The 18,292-nt window shown below is 42.2% G+C and overlaps 1 protein-coding gene across 1 annotated transcript in view; it reads left to right on the forward strand.

The window, feature by feature from the left end:
• Klp64D (kinesin-like protein 64D) overlaps positions 1-18,292 on the forward strand; it is a 390,644-nt gene that overhangs the window by 171,864 nt on the left and 200,488 nt on the right. The window lies entirely within an intron of this gene.

Raw genomic sequence — 18,292 nt, forward strand, 5'->3', positions numbered from 1 at the left:
TTTGTAATGATTTTATGACCAAATTGAAGAAATAACATAGGTTTGGCAGCATTATATGGTTACATCATGTTTTCACACACACTCAGTGCGTTGGAATAAGAAGCTTTCTTATCTCTTGTTCCTACTTCGCTCTTGGTCGTTGAGACGTATAGATGTCTGCTACTGACCTCTTCCGTGCTTTGGGTGCTTTCTCTTTTCGGTGTGCACGAGAACCTGTTCTGGCCTTGATGGTTACCCTTGTAGAACTCTCATGAGTCAGATGGAGGTTGATCTGCATCCTGTGTATTGTGGATGCAGAGGAAATAGATGTGAAGGGGACTCCACTTGTGTTTTTTCCAGGGTGTAATCACCCTCCTAATGGGAGAAGTACAATGGTCACAAAAAGAAGGCTTAAAGGGATTGTTCTCTTTCTTCTGCTTCTTCCTTAAAGGCAAGCAAGAAGTGCAAACCTTCTTTTTCTATTCCTGAACTTCCCTTGTCATCCTTCGTTATCGGAGTTTTCAGGGATATTGGTAACCAAGGATGGCGACCATATTTTTCAATACGAATTTGTAGATGTTTTATTCCTTATACTTCTCAGTGAAGCGGAAAGCACCGCAAGTGATCACAACCCTTTGGAATCTGCATTTAACCAGGCACAGGACTATGCATCAATACTGGTACCCCTTATCTCTCCAGAGTTTGGAATCCTGAATAGAATGCCATCTCCCCCATCAAGTGTACTGTATTAAGCTTGTATGATCAACTCTTTATTTTAGATCTAGGTGATCAAGGAGTCTTCTCTATGGTCCAAGGAGTTTCTTTTCTGAAACCCTTATAAGTGTCTCCACAGCATACACCAAAGCGTTCTACAACCGTATGCTCTTCACCCCCGTTGTTTCTGGGGATTCTGGAAGAATCATATTATTCATCTTCCAGGTAACACAGTGAGTCAGGTATTTCCGTTACTCCATGGGTCCCTACAGGTAAGTTCTCTCCTCAGAGGTAGAGAACTTCACATTATTCTCCAAGAAAGTTTTCTCCTAAGAGAGAAAGTTTTTTCCAGATCCCCTAAAGGAAAGTATGTTCAATAGGATCAACAACTTTGGTCAAACCGACCAAGTGGTAATACTACTTTATTGCTGCGCCTCCAGTTCTTCAAAAGATCCCTAAATTCGCTCTCATACAAGGAAACGGAAAAGTGTCCAATGATTTCACAGGAATGGGCCGTGGTCCGCAGTGTTCGCGTGCTACCAACGCACCGCCACCACTAATTGTCTTAATGGTACACCATCTGAATGCTATCTATCTATATACCAAGGCACTTCCCCCAATTTTGGGGGGCAAACAAATAGAAAAAAGGGGGAACTTTCCTCTCTACGCTGCTTCCAGCCTGACGAGGGACTCAACCGAGTTTGGCTGGTACTGCTAGGGTACCACAACCCACCCTCCCCCGTTATCCACCACAGGTGAAGCTTCATAACGCTGGATCCCCTACTGCTGCTACCTCTGCGGTCATACCAAGGCAACCGGAGGAAGCAGCAGGGCCTACCGGAACTCTGTCACAATCGCTCGCCATTCATTCCTATTTCTAGCACGCTCTCTCATCCCTCTCACATCTATTCTTCTATCACCCAGAGCTTTTTTCACTCCATCCATCCACCCAAACCTTGGCCTTCCTCTTGTACTTCTCCCATCAACTCTTGCATTTATCACCTTATTAACCAGACAGCTATTTTCCATTCTTTCAACATGGCCAAACCACCTCAACACATTCATATCCACTCTAGCTTCTAAATAATTTCTTACACCCGTTCTCACCCTCACTACATCGTTCCTAACCCTATCTACTCGAGATACAGCAGCCATACTCCTCAGACACTTCATCTCAAACATTCAATTTCTGTCTTTCTATCACTTTCATTCCCCACATCTCCGATCCATACATCACAGTTGGAACAATCACTTTCTCATACAGAACTCTCTTTACATTCATGCCTAACCCTCTATTCTTTACCACTCCCTTCACTGCCCCCAACACCTTGCATCCACCATTCACTCTGACGTACATCTGCTTCCACTCCACCATTTGCTGCAACAACAGACCCCAAGTACTTAAACTGATCTACTTCCTCAAGTAATTCTCCATTCAACATGACATTCAACCTTGCACCACCTTCCCTTTTTGTACATCTCATAACCTTACTCTTACCCACATTAACTGTCAACTTCCTTCTCTCACATACCCTTCCAAATTCTGTCACTAATTGGCCAAGCTTCTCTTCTGAGTCTGCAACCAGTGCGAAGATTTTTAGCTTCAGTCTACCAGGCAAAGTGGAACATCTTTGGTGGTTGGTGTTATGGAAGGAATATCTCTCCCCTCGATGTCACTATCCTAGGAATAGCGGAGTTCCTTGTGTATCTGCGATAGAAAATGCTCCTCTCGATTTCAGCAGTAAAAGATTACTGTTCATTCTTGAGTCTTGCCTTTAAGCTGAAAGGAGTAGATATTTCCTCTTCTCGAGAAATTTCTCTCCTCATACGGAGTTATTAACTTATCTGTCCCCAGTCGGAAGTGAGACCTCTTACATGGAACGTGGTACGGGTCCTTAGGTCCATGAAGGGTCCTCTTTATGAACCATTACGCTAGGCAACAGATTGCCACCTCACATTAAAGATGGTGTTGCTACTCCCCTTGGCTTTGGCCAAGAGAGTTAGAGAGCTTCATGGTACAGTATTTTGTTTAACATCACCCATTCAGGGGATGGGGAGAGTTAAGCTTTAGCTTTGTCCCTGAGTTTGTAGTTGGGACTCAAATTCCGGGGGTAGCGGATCCTAGATTTTATTCCTTCCGGATAACGAATCTGTTTTGTAAACGATGACCCAGATCAACTGCTACTATGTCCAGGAAGGTGTTTGAGGTGCTACCTCCAAAGAACCTCAGCAGCTTGCCCCTGTGTACCAGCTCTTTTTATCAGCACGGGGAAGGTGAAGGGGAGGGTCATGAAAAACACTATCTCTGCTTGGATTCGCAAGGTCATTGACCTCACGCTGTATCCAGATCTTCTTCCGACACGTCGACCTAGAGCACACGATGTAAGGGTCATTGCTACGTCTCTGGCCTTCACTGCCCACTACCTTCAAGACGTAACCCATAGGATACTCGATACGTTCCCTATTGGTCTTAGGGTGGCTGCACAACAAGTGATTTAACACCTCAAACTCTTTGATGGACAAGTAGCAGGAGGTTGAGGGCATTGGTTACCCAGTTTTAGGCTGAGTGAATGAATAAGAATGACTGGCTGTTTCTTTTCTTCATCCTCCCCTCTCTTGTGGAAATCAGCATCCAGGGTCCTCTGCAAAGCTGACCTCAACCATTTGCAGGTAAACCACTGTTCTCTTGTGTTCTCTTACGTCCCCATACCCTGCGAGGTGGTATTGGGTATATCTTAGTGACCTCGGACAATTCCTATGACTCAGAACTCTTACCTTGACAGTCACATTGTTAGTATCACAAACACACGGCTTGTGTTTGCCACAGACCATGCATAGCAAGGTTTTAGTTAGGTGTAGGGTTTCCACCTACTATGTGCTAACACACATAGGGGAGAATCACCGGGTCAAAGCCAAAAAGCCAGAGTGGCAGGGACATCCACCCTCCTAATGGGTGAGCCCTTGAAGTCCTACCTCCAAGTAAAGTTAGTAACAAACACAGGTGTGTGAGTGAGGGGTAGCTACTTCCCCCCCCCTTCTGCTAAGTAGTGAGGGGTGGTTAACCATTGCTAAAATTCTAATGGGTCATCTTTCAGCTTCGCCGAAACTAATTTCCCCATAAATAGCTACAGGTTTGTATCATTAGGAAAAATACAAATTACTTCCAATTTTGTCATATTTAAAATATTTTAATGAAAATGCATTGGAAATAGACTTCTACAAAAATTTTTAACTATACTCTATTTTTTATAGCAGTGCATATTTGCACTTGACTCACAGGGGTGCCCTTTTAGCTCGGAAAGGTTCCTGATACCTGATTGGTCGGAAGTATTTTTGTCCGAACACCTTCATTGTTCTCGAATGATTACCAAGTAATGTGAATCGAAACTTATTTATTAACCTATATTTCTCCATTATATATATGTTTTGTCAATAAACAATGTGAAAGAATAAATATATTATAAAGAATCGTCTTGGTAAGTCTAAATTTAATAACACAATCCGCCGAAGTCAACGACAGCAGCTTGTTTTCGGATGCGCACTTAGTGATTTTGTAATTTTTCACACATTTTAACACAAATTGGGGTAGATTACACTCAGCATAAGTTAAACATGTTATTATAAACTTTCTTTGAATACCAGAACTTACGAAAAACATGGAATTAATAAAACCCGATATTTGTGAAAACTTACGGGGAGGTGAAAGAACAGCCTATAGCGGCCTGGCGGAAAAACGATCCCTCCTGACTCGTAGACGCAGTTTGTTTTTTTCTTTCGTAATATAGTTCGGCCTATTCATTTCAGTTTAAATCGTCTTACATTGTTTCTCTTCGTATTATTTTGCTTAGTATTTTCCCACATTCCTGTTCCTCACCTAATATCTATCTATTTTCCCCGATATCCCTTCTTTCATATATGGGATATCCGCACTACGATTCCTTATTTCTTATCCTCTGTCGAAAGTTGATGGCTTGAAGGGAAGCGCGTGCTAGTCTCATTAAAATAGTGTAGGGGCGGGAATAAAAAAATACTATGCTTAATATCAGGTTTACAGAATAGGTTATACTTGCTACACAGCATAACATTTATGTTGTTATTATTATTTACCTACTTACTGACGTAAGGTACAAAACATAAGGAATTGTTGTGCGGATATCACATAGGCCTATATGAAAGAAGGGATATCGGGGAAAATAGATAGATATTAGGTGAGAAACAGGAATGTGGGAAAATAGTAAGCATAATAATACGAAGAGAAACAATGCAAGACTATTTAAACTGAAAGGAATACAGTAGGCCGAACTATATTACGAAAGAAAAAAACAAACTGCGTCTACGAGTCAGGAGGGATCGTTTTTCCGCCAGGCCGCTATAGGCTGTTCTTTCACCTCCCCGTAAGTTTTCACAAATATCGGGTTTTATTAATTCCATGTTTTTGGTAATTTCTGGTATTCAAAGAAAGTTTATAATAACATGTTTAACTTATGCTGAGTGTAATCTATCCCAATTTGTGTTAAAATATGTGAAAAATTACAAAATTACAAAGCGTGCATCCGAAAACAAGCTGCTGTCGTTGACTTCGGCGGATTGTGTTATTAAATTTAGACTTACCAAGACGATTCTTTATAATATATTTATTCTTTCACATTGTTTATTGACAAAGCATATATATAATGGAGAAATATAGGTTAATAAATAAGTTTCGATTCACATTACTTGGTAATCATTCGAGAACAATGAAGGTGTTCGGACAAAAATACTTCCGACCAATCAGGTATCAGGAACCTTTCCGAGCTAAAAGGGCACCCCTGTGAGTCAAGTGCAAATATGCACCGCTATAAAAAATAGACTATAGTTGTTATTTGCAAGTTTTTAGCAGATGATATTATTATTACTAGCCAAGCTATAATCCTAGTTGGAAAAGCAAGATGCTACAAGCCCAAATTAGCCCAGTGAGAAAAGGAAATAAGGAAATAAATAAACGATGAGAAAAAATTAACAATAAATTATTTTAAAAACAGTAACAACATTAATACAGTTATGCCATATATAAACTATAAAAAGACTTCTGTCAACCTGTTCAACACAAAAATATTTGCTGCAATATTGAACTTTTGAAGTTCTACTGAATCAACTACCGGATTAGGAAGATCATTCCACAACTTGGTCACAGCTGGAATAAAACTTCTAGAATACTGTGTAGTATTGAGCCTCATGATGGAGAAGGCCTGACTAATGTAATTAATTGCATGCATAGTATTATGAACAGGATGGAACTGTCCAGGAAGATCTGAATGTAAAAAGAGGGTCAGAATTATGAAAAATCTTATGTAACATGCATAATGAACTAATTGAACGACGGTGCCAAAGATTAATATGACAAATTTGGAGGTAATTTATATTTTTCCTTAAGATACAAACCTTAGCTATTAAATAGGGGTATTACTTTTGCTGAAGCTGGAGGGACGAGCCATGAAAATGTAGCGAGGTTTAACTACCCATCCCGCTAGTTAGCGGGGAGTAGAAGGTGTAGCTTGTTAAACCTCCCACTCACACACCTGTGATTGAGCTCACTTTGCTTGGAGGTAGGACTTCAAGGGGGACAGGGTTGGCGGGGAAGTATGTTTAAATAACTAAGGTTTGTATCGTTAGGAAAAATACAAATTACCTACGAATTTGTCATTAGTTCCATAACTGGAATACAAACCAACGCTATTTAATCCGGGGTACTCCCTAATGTTCATAGATTAGAGCGACAATAAGGAGACCCTAAGCATGGTGTGCGGCCTACGCAAGCTGTGTGTGGTGAGAAACTAGCAATGTGACTGTCAAGGTAAAGGCTATTCTGAGACTTCCAGGGAATAACCGAGGATACCGTAGACATTCCCAATAGCACCTTGCCAGGGTATGGGGCTGCAACAGTATTGGGACAATACTAGGATACACAAGGGAGCAATGGTTTACCTGCAGAAATTCGAGGTCAGCTTGTGCAGAGGACCCAGGATGCTAATTTTCCCAGAGAGGGGAGGATGAAGAAAGGGAACGAGCCAGACTTTCCCTTTCATTTACTCAGACTAAAACCCGGGTCACCAATGCCCTCAACCTTCTGCTACTTGTCCATTAAGGAGCTTGAGGTACTAAACCAGCTGTTGTGCATCCATCACAGGACTGATAGAAAACATATCAAGGTTCCTGTGTGTCATGCCTTGCAGATAGTGGGTGGTAAACGTAGTTTGCCGTTTTTCACACGCCCACTAGCAATACCTGCATCACAGAGTAGTTCTTTTTGTCGGCCAGAGACCTAGCTACGCCCCTGACATCGTGGGCTCTGGGACGATGTGCTGGAGGAGGATCGGGATTCAGTGCAAGGTCAGTGAAGCTGTGAATTCATGCGGAGATTGTGTTTCCCGTGATCCTTCTCTTGTTTCTGCCCATGCTGACAATCAGTGAGGGTGCTCTGGGGCGAGCTGCTGCTGATCTCTTGAGGTAGTGCCTCAAACATCTGACTAGCATAGTAACAGATGATTGGGTCGACAGTTACAGAGCGGAGACTCGTTATCCGGAAGGAGTCGAATCTAGGATCCGAAACCTGGATTCCGAGTCTAGGCAGCAAGCTCAGGGACGAAGCTGAAGCTTACCTCTACCCATCCTCTTGAATGGGCAGCGTCAGACAAAAGACCATGAAGTTAGCTAATTCGTTTGGCTAAGGCCAAGGCGAGTAGGAACACCTTCCAGGTTAGAAGGCAAACTGTTGCCTGTCGTAATAGTTTGTACAGGAACCTTCTTAGGGACCAAAGAACTCGAGCTACATTCCATAGGGGGAGGTCTCGCTTCTGACTGAGGACAGATTAGTTTACAACTACGTATGCAGGTGTAAGTTCTAAAGATGAGGAAATGCCAATTCCTTTCAATTTAAAGGCGAGACTCAAGGTTAAACAATAGCCTTTAACTGTTGAAACCGAAAGATGCATTTCCTCCCTCAATACATGAAAAATTCCGCTACAGCTGGAATAGTGGTATTGAATGGATTGAGACCCCTTCCGCGGCACCAACCACGGTAGACGTTCTACTTTGCCTGGTAGAGTTAAGTTGATGACTTTCGCAGCCGTCCAGGTATCCCTTTCGCGACCTGTTGCGAGGAAAGAGGAGATGCAAGATAGTCTCCAGGTGAAGCTACTGCCCCTTGGAAAAGTTGACATGTGGTTGTCTGAGTAGATTGTGTCGTGTAGGAAGTTCTCTTAGGAGCTCCGTCAGGAGCAGCAGAAGGTCCGGCAACCATTCCGCATGATGCCATAGCGGAGCTATGAGGGTCTTTGAAAGATTGACCGATGCTCTGGTCTTCTTGAGTACTCTTCTCATCAGACAGAATGGTGGGAATGCGTACATCTCGATGTTGTTCCACCGTTGTTGGAATGTATCTTGCCAGAGAGCCTTGGTATCTGGGACTGGGGAGGAGTCCAACGGGAGCCTGAAGCTCAGGGCCGTTGCGAATGGGTCCACAGTCGGGGAACCCCACAAAGTCCGGACTTTGTTTGATACTAGATGATCCAAAGACCATTCGTAACCCACTATCTGCTCTGCTCAGATTGTCGGTGAGCACATTCCTCTTGCCAGGAATGAAGTGAGCTGATAGTAAGACCGAGTGGACTTTTGTCCATCTCATCTCAGTATTCCTACTGCTAGAAGAGATAGGGGCTGTGAAAAAGTACCGCCTTGCTCCTTGGTGTAAGCTACCACTGTAGTGTTGTTGCTCATCACCACCACTGAGTGAACAGCCAGGAACTGGTGGAACCCTTGAAGGACCAGAAAAACGGCGTTCATCTCCAGTAGATTAATGGGAAGGTACTATTCGGACTCTGCCCAAAGGTCTGAGGACGCGTGGTGCCGTACATAGGACCCTCTCCCTTCTTTTGTTGCATCCGAGAACAGCATCAAATCAGGAGGAGGGACGAGAAAATTGACAGCCTTCAGCAGATTCTCGTCTGCCAGCCACCATTTTGGATACGTCTTTTCCCTTGATCCCCTAGGAATCAGAGTGTCTGGGGAATCAAAATCCTGATTCCAATTGGACTTCAGATGCCATTGGAGGGATTGAATCCTGAGGTAATCGATGGGAACTAGACGGGCCAAGGATGATAGATGTCTGGGGAGATATAGTCCCTTCTGGGCTGGGAGATCTTCTCATTTGAGGATAGGCCTTGCAAATATCCTCACCCTTGCTATCCTGTCTAATGGGAAGGCTTTATGATGTTTGGTGTCTAATACCATGTCCAGGCATACCAGTCTTTGCGTGGAAAGCAGAGAAGACTTCTCGAGATTGCCATGATCCCCAGATCTTGGCAAAATCTCAGAAGTTTGTCTCGGTGCTGAAGAAGGGTTGCCACCAAGTCTGCTAGGATTTCGTCAGTCGTTCAGGTAATGAAGGAGACAGATGTCAAACCTGGGAGCCCAAGATGACTCAGGGCAAACACTGTTGTGAAGACTTGAGGTGCCTTGGAAAGGCCGAAACACAGTACCTTGAACTGGTATGACTTGTCGATGTTGAAACTCGTATACTTCCTTGAAGACGGATGGACTGGGATCTGGAAGTATGTGTCCTTTAGATCCAGTATACACACGAAGTCTTGTGATCTTATCACTAGACTGACCGAGTCTGCCGTCTCCATACTGAACGTGTTGAATAGTGAACCTGACGAGCAGGAGAACATCGAGCAGAAGCCTGACGAGACGGAAAACGCTGCCGATGAACTGTAGCTGGAGCTCAGGCGGAGAAATGTAACCCTCATGAGGAGACACATACTCAGGAGGAGATCGAGAACGATCCCTTGCAGGTGACGAATGAACCGAAACCGAAGCCAAGGTCGGGAACCAAAAGTGGCAGGCAGAGTATGATCTTCTGAAGAGGAAGACAAGGATGTGAGAGGCGTCTCTTTGCCGACGGAGCAGGAGGACCCTGAAGGCGAAGAGAACACGGCGAGGACTTCTGCCACCAACCCGTCGTCGAACAGCAACCGAAGAATCAGCAAGCTGACCGTCGGCAGGTCTCCGAAGAGAAGTCTCTATGAGAGTCCCTTCACTAGAAAGGGGACCCTTGCAGGAGAGACAAGAGATGATGAGGGAAAATTTTCCCTTGGAACGGAGAAACAGAGCCCAACATCTGGGGAGGAAAACTTTCCTTCGAAAGGGAAAGAAAACCAACCTCTGGAGGCGAACCTCCAGGCAGCGCTTTTTGCTTCCCATCAACAAGCCTTGTTCAAATTGAAGGTCTGCATCAAGTGTTACCAGATAAAACGTAGCTGGAGCTAGTTCTTCGAGGTTAGCGTGATGATCAGGAGCTGCCGCAGGCGCAAGGGAACAGGAAAGTGGCACATTGACAGCAGACTTCCCTGGGACGAAAGGCACGGCTTTCTATCTCGGTTATCATAGCAGAACGAAGAAAAACGGCATCGCTAACTGAGGAAAAGTAAAACAAGTTATGTTAAAAAAAAAAAACTCCATAGGGAGGGGCACCTAATCCATGGATGGGAAAGGTGTCTACCAAGAGAATAGACACAAAAAAAGGATTGCGCACTCCCTTCCCTAGTCGACATCAATGGGAGGAGAGCGGCAGCGTAAAACTGTTACAAAATAAGAATTACTATTAATTAATTCTGCGATGAAAAAATAACTACTCGAGAGAACCACCCTCAGGCGGGACTGAGGAGAACCCCAGAGACGAAGCTGAAAGATAAATTACAGCAGTTATAATTTTACTTAATTAATGCAGAAGACCATTCGGAAGCGCAACCTAACCCGCGAAAGGGAAAGGTGATATCCCGCTGAGTATACCACCAGCCGCCGAAGAGTGAGCGGCCGCACTCCCATCCCCCAGAAGATTCTACTATGAACACAAGAGGGGAAGGTGGCGATAACAGCCGGACGGAGGAGTATCTCAACTATGACAACTCCCCTGCGGCGGCGGCCGGAACACGGAAGGCCATCCACCAACAGGAAGACCAATGACCAAGGAAGAAAGGTCGGAAGGGAAGGTTCACCGTCATTGAGAAGCTGCCGTATTACGCTGTCACACACACAGCACCTAAAAACAAACCTACAACCATATATATACAGTATATCTATCTATCTATCTATTGTATGTTTGTATGCATGTATGTATGTATTCCAAAAGCAAAGTGAGCTTAATCAAAGGTGTGTGAGTGGTAGGGGTAGCAAGCTACCCCCCTACCCCCCCTCACTAACTAGCAAGGTGGGTAGTTAACCCTAACTAAATTTTAATGGCTCGTTCTTTCAGTTCAGCTTCGCTGAAAGTAATAACCCTATTAAATAGCGTTGGTTTGTATTCCAGTTGCGGAACTAATCTAGATTAGGAATAAGAAATTTAATAGGTTGTAAGTTTCTGTTCAACAAATTAAGATGAGAATCAGTAGCAGAAGACTAGACAGGAGAACAATACTCGAAATATGGTAGAATGAAAGAATTAAAACACTTCTTCAGAGTAGATTGATCACCAAAAATCTTGAAAGACTTTCTCAATAAGCCAGTTTTTTGTGCAGTTGAAGAAGACACAGACCTAATGTGTTTCTCAAAAGTAAATTTGCTGTCGAGAATCGTAACTAATATTTTAAGAGTCATACAAAGACAAAGAAACATTATCAATGCTGAGATATGGATGTTGAGGAGCCACTGTCCTTGACCTACTTACAATCATACTTTAGGTTTTGTTAAAATTCAGCTTCATACCCCATAATTTTCACCATGCATTAATTTTAGCTAGATCTCTATTAAGGGATTCAGTAACCCCAGATCTACATTCAGGAGATGGAATTGATGCAAAGAGAGTAGCATCATCTGCATATGCAACAAGCTTGTTCTTTAGGCCAAACCACATGTCATGTGTATATAGTATGAAAAGTAATGGGCCAAGAACACTACCCAGTGGAACACCAAAACACCAGATATCACATTCCTATAATCATTAAAAGCTCCTTTTATTGCTAACTTGTGCAAAATAACAGAACCGTGGAGGTAAGAAATCTGCAGTCTTTATAAAAAACAAAGAAAAATACCATTTGGGCCTACACCTCCATAAGCATCAAGGTCCATCAACAGAGCTTTAATTTCATGAGATCGAAACGCTAAACTAGTTAGTTTAGCCTCAGGAAAACAGGAATGAGGAAGTTTGAGTTTCTTATTACTCTATTTACTGTCAAACACATCAGCCAAAAGTCTTGCCTTTTCCTTTGGACAGTGAGTGACTGAGCCATTTGGTTTAAGTAGAGGAAGAACTGTTGTATCTACACCAAAGAGTGCAGATTTAAGGGTAGTCCACCTCTTCTGTTCCTGGGCTGTACCAGAAAGGGTTTCTTTTATGGTTAGAATGTATTCCTTATTCAGTTGAAGCATAAACTCTCATTCAGTTGAAGCATAAACTCTCTGAGCAAAGCCTCTTAGCTGAGTATATTTATTCCAGGTCAAATCTGATCTGTTACCCTTCCAAAAATGATAGGCCTCCTGCTTCTCCAAATAAGCACGTTTACAATCATCATTGAACCACGGTTTGTCTTTCACTCGCCACCTCAGAACACGAGAAGGGATACGACTATCAATTATATTCTCTAGATTCTCATTCAAAGGGACAACAGGATCAACACTACTATACAATTGACAACAGTTTTTATCTCTGTTACCAAATGCATATTTTGTCTGTGTCTGCTTTTTTGGGCTCAAGCCATGTTGTCCTGATGGAAGGTTCCTATAAGTAGCTTCCAAAGGGATATTTGACTATAGTGATATTCCCAGAGAATTTACCTTTAGGTCTCCAGAATTCTAACTCCTGACGCGAATGTCCTTAAAATTTCTCTTAACCCTTTTACCCCCAAAGGGACGTACTGGTACGTTTCACAAAAGCCATCCCTTTACCCTCATGGACGTACCGGTATGTCCTTGCAAAAAAATGCTATAAAAATTTTTTTTCATATTTTTGATAATTTTTTAAGAAAATTCGGGCATTTTCCAAGAGAATGAGACCAACCTGATCTCTCTATGACAAATACTAAGGCTGTTAGAGCAATTTAAAAAATATATACTGCAAAATGTGCTGGGAAAAAAATAACCCCCTGGGGGTTAAGGGTTGGAAATTTCCAAATAGCCTGGGGGTAAAAGGGTTAAGGATATCGCATAAATCAGGGGACGTATATCTTGATACGACACAGCAATCTTCACCCCAAATAGCGTTTTCGCCTCGAGGGAGAAGAGTGGCAAAAAAAGAAGGGGAACCGTTATCAAGGTTTCCCTTCCTCCCATACTACTATGAGTATCTAGATGGCGCTGTATCTAAGATGGCGCTTATTCCTATTTTTGTAGCGATTTCGCACGGTGGTGTTCCCTGTTGTTCTAACATTTTGATCGCTTTTGAGAGGATTTATGCAATCTCCAGCTTCTTTTACTACTGGAAAGTTGAGTATTTATTCTTTACAGTGTATAATTTTTAGCTCCTGCTTCACTGTGAAATTAGAGTATTTTTTGTGTTCAGGAGCTAGGCCTGTCACCGGAGGCGCCATGGACGCTGTCGTTCGTTATGCATGTGTTATTTATTTACCAGAACGACTTTCCGAGTTGTATTAGCATTAATAAATTATGAAAGCTATTTAGGCACAATTATACTAGTAAAAGATATATATTTTTATGAATAGAACTTACCTGGCAGTTATATATATATAGCTTAGTCTCTGACGTCCGGCAGAATTTTTCAAAACTCGCGGCAACCGCCGTGTGGTGGTAGCGCGGTTAGGTGGTTAACAACCCTTACAGGGTGGTACTTGGAATCATTCCCGTTTTCTGTTCCTAAGATCATCTCTGCCAGTTGGACTGACAAAATCGTTGGTCTGCCATTGGAGTTTTTCGTTTCGCTTTCCCTGTGTCGCTGTACCGGACTCATTTTTGGTGAAGTACATTGACTTGGGGTTTTGGCAATCGCTTTTGTGTTCATTCTGTTGTTATTGGTTTGTTTAATATGAGTGAGAAACTTCATTTTCGTGTGTGTGTAAATGAGGAATGCAAGGTGAGGTTACTGAAAGTTTTGGTAGACCCTCACACTGTTTGTTTGGGTTGCAGGGGTTTTGATTGTGCACTTGATAAAAGGTGCAAGGAATGTGAGGTTTTAAACGAGAAAGAATGGTTAGATATAAAGCGTTATGTGCGCAAGTTAGAGCTAGATAAAGCCTGGAGGGCTTCGAGATCTAAATCTAAATCTGCTAGTGAGCGTACAGTGAACCCTCGCTACTTCGCGGTTCGACCATCGCGGATTCACCACTTCGCAGGTTTTTTCCAAAACCCATATATATATACATATCGTGGATTTTCCGGAAATTTCGAAAATACCGCGAAATCTGAAGACCCCCAAATACGATATTTTGTTACCTGTAATTCCATTAATACTGTAATTAGTAATATCTGCTCTTACTGATTGTTCATTGCATTACATATGATATATAATTCAGCACAGAAAGAAATAAAACACGAAAAGAGAATGTGATCATACGATAATACAGTACTGTATACAGTACGTAGTAAAATTAAATCGAACATGAAACGCAAATCAGATGCAGTCATACCATATTAGAATGGTGTAAGGCTGCTGATGGCTACTATACTACAAATGTAATGGATGTGCATCTTTTCCATGATTCTTTTGTATGTATACGTACGTAGTACTGCATCCAATAATATTCTTTGTTGCAAAAATCACATTTCGAATAAGCGTACGAGAGAGAGAGAGAGATAGAGAGAGAGAGAGAGAGAGAGAGAGAGAGAGAGAGAGAGAGAGAGAGAGACACATCCTACAAAAGAATAAAATAGCATACGTAAAGCTATTACGTGTATTATTATTATTACAGTATTATTATTATTGTTGTTGTTGTTAATAAAATTATTATTGTTATTATTATCATTATTATTATTATTATTACTGTATTATTATCATACGATAATTCAGTACTGTATACAGTACGTAGTAAAATTAAATCGAACATGAAATGCAAATCAGATGCAGTCATACAATATTAGAATGGTGTAAGGCTGCTGATGGCTACTACTGTACTACAAATGTAATGGATGTGCTTCTTTTCCATGAATCTTTTGTATGTATACGTACGTAGTACTGCATCCAATAATATTCTTTGTTGCAAAAATCACATTTCGAATAAGCGTACGAGAGAGAGAGAGAGAGAGAGAGAGAGAGAGAGAGAGAGAGAGAGAGAGAGAGAGAGAGAGAGAGACACACACACACACATCCTACAAAAGAATAAAATAGCATACGTAAAGCTATTATTATTATTGTTATTATTATTATTATTGTTGTTGTTGTTAATAAAATTATGATTGTTATTATTATTATCATTATTATTATTATTATTACAGTACGTACTGTACTGTATTATTATCATTATTTATTATTATTATTATTAATACTGTACGTACGGTATGCGCGGGGTATCTTGTATGAGTTGGTAACCTACGCATCATATACTGTAAGACGGGTTGTGATTGGTTCAAGCGCTGATAGATGACGAATCAGAACTCAAGTTTTGTTATCTAGCCTGTGATTGGTGTTTTGCCCTCATCTCCAGCTTCCAGCATCTAGGTTCTCGCGGGCCCGGGTCGTCCACTCTCTGTTCCCGCGTATCGCTGAGTAGACGTTCTTGAGTTTGTGAAGTTTAATCTGTGCTGTGTGCGACCTTTTTAAGTTGAACTTTTTGTCAAATCCTACTGTACAATGCCTCCCAAGCGTTCTGCTTCTACTAAGGCTGGTAGTGAGCCTAAACGCCACCGAAGGATGATGACGATTGCTGAGAAGGTTACGCTTCTCGATATGTTAAAAGACGGTAGAAGTTACGCGTCCGCGGCGCGCCATTTTGGGATCAACGAATCTACTGTTCGCTATATCAAGAAGGACGAGGCGAACATTAGAAAGACGGCTGCAATCACCTTTAGCAGATCAGCAAAGCGAGTCGTTACAACGCGTAATAAAACGATCGTACGCATGGAAGGTGCTTTAGCTGTGTGGATTGCCGACTGCCGGAAGAAGAACATAGCCTTGGATACAAACACCATCCGAACAAAGGCTTTGAGCTTGTATCAGAATTTTGCTGCAAAGGAACCTCAAGACGACGATGGCAACCATGCTGAAGAAGATGATGATGCAGATGATCTTCAACCAGGGACATCCACTGATTCCCAGCCTCAGAAACAACGTTTTTCCGCCAGCAAAGGATGGTTCACGAAGTTTCAGAAACGCTTCGGCCTGAAAAGCGTTTCCCTGCATGGGGAGGCTGCTTCGGCTGACACTGCCGCTGCTGAAACTTACGTGAACCAGACGTTCAAGAATATTATCGCCGAAGGTGGATACAAGCCGGAACAAGTCTTTAATATGGATGAGACCGGCTTGTTTTGGAAGAGAATGCCGTCGCGAACTTTCCTGTTCAAAGAGGAAGCCAAAGCCTCTGGCTTTAAAGCATTCAAGGATCGCGTTACCCTCGTGATGTGTGGCAATGCTGCTGGATTTATGCTAAAGCCGGGGCTTATTTATAAGTCGAAAAATCCTCGCGCTTTGAAAAATAAGAATAAGAATCTCCTTCCCGTGTACTGGATGCATAATCCAAAAGCATGGATTACGAAGATGCTGACCTCCAACTGGTTCCACCAGTGTTTCATCCCGCAAGTCAATGAATATCTCGTAGAGAAGGGCTTGCCATTCAAGATCCTTCTCCTTATGGATAACGCTGGTGGACACGCAACTGACCTGTCGCGTGAGGGCGTTCAGGTTGAGTTCCTGCCACCCAACACCACGTCATTAATTCAACCGATGGACCAGGGGGTTATCAGGGCGTTCAAGGCCCTCTACACGAAGAATACCTTGGCGGACCTCGTTGCGTGTGTGGATGCTGCCCAAGAGGATGAGGATGAAGATTTTAACTTGAAGGCGTACTGGCGGCAGTACAGTACACCATAGCCACGTGCCTGAAGAATATTCAGAAGGCACTTCAAGAGATGAAACCTGCAACTGTGAATGCGAGCTGGAAGAAGTTGTGGCCCGAGATTGTTTACGACTACGAGGGATTTACACCTGCTGAAATCCAATACTCTGCAGTACGCAAATCTGTGCAGTTGGCTGCCATAATTGGAGGTGACGGGTTTGGCGACATGACGACTGAAGACGTCGACGAGTTGTTGGACTGCCATTCCCAGCCCCTAACTGACGCAGACCTCGAAGATCTGACGAAATCGGCAAGCGAAGAAGAGAGTGAAACCCAGGAAGAGACCCAAGAAAATGTCGAAGAAACTGGCTTAACACTAGAACGGCTTGCCAAGGTCTGCAACCATATAAAGGAGGTGAAAGAAATGTTGCAAGATTGGGACGAGGATATGGTTCGGTCGATGCAATTCTGCAACAAGGTTGATGACATAATGACTCCCTACAAGATGCTCTTAGATCAAAAAAAGAAGCAGCGGCAACAACTTCCGATCACAATGTTCTTCCAGCCTCGCAAAAAAGAGCCAGTTCCTCCTGCTACTACGCCTTCGGAAGAAATTGAAGAAGTTGAAGAGGTGTCCCAGGAAAAGACACCTCTGTCTGAAGAGACGTAAAATACTACCTGGATGCACAGTAGAACACATCATCAGCTTCATCATCATCATTTCTACTGTGCAGCAAATTCATCGCCATCATCATTCAAGTTTTTCTTGAACTTCTTTCGTGGTGAGTACAGTAACAATCTTTATTTTTTACTTTAATATTCTCACATTCTAATACTGTATTTGTGCCTGTTTTATAGTTTAGTACTGTACTGTATGCATTAAGTTAAAGGGAAGGTTTTAAAAGTCTACATGTTGTAACCTATCATATTTTTTTTGTTTAAAATTTACATTTACGTACGTAAAACAATCTCTCTCTCTCTCTCTCTCTCTCTCTCTCTCTCTCTCTCTCTCTCTCTCTCTCTCTCTCTCTCTCTCTCTCTCTCTCTCTCATAAATTGATTTTTTTTGTTTAAAATTTACATTTACAGTACGTACGTAAAACAATCTCTCTCTCTCTCTCTCTCTCTCTCTCTCTCTCTCTCTCTCTCTCTCTCTTTCTCTCTCTCTCTCTCTCTCTCTCGTAAATTGTTTTCCTGCTTTGCTACATACAATATGTACTGTACAGTACTGTATGATTTTATATAGATACGGTAAATTATATTTGTAAGGTAACATATTTTGTAAATGCTTTTACTGTAAATACTGTACTGTATCATTATTTATCACTATCATCATGCGCGTTAAATGCCTTGTTTGTTCTGAGCGTGGTTGTTTACTGAGCGTACAGTACTTTATGACGCCGTCGTTTCAGGCGGCGTCATAAAGAAAAACATTTCATTTGGAAGTCCTAAGAAAAATAAAGTAAAACATTGGTAATAAAAAAATCAACATACTGTATAATCAATATAATCGATGCAAAAACTAACCTATACATATATGTGTACACTAAATGAGTTTGTTTCTTCATTATGATCAGAGATGAACGTATACAAAACATTGGTTGCCATTTTTTATCGTGCTTTTCA

Source organism: Palaemon carinicauda, chromosome 24 (genome assembly GCF_036898095.1).
Source record: "Palaemon carinicauda isolate YSFRI2023 chromosome 24, ASM3689809v2, whole genome shotgun sequence".
Lineage (NCBI taxonomy): Eukaryota > Metazoa > Arthropoda > Malacostraca > Decapoda > Palaemonidae > Palaemon > Palaemon carinicauda.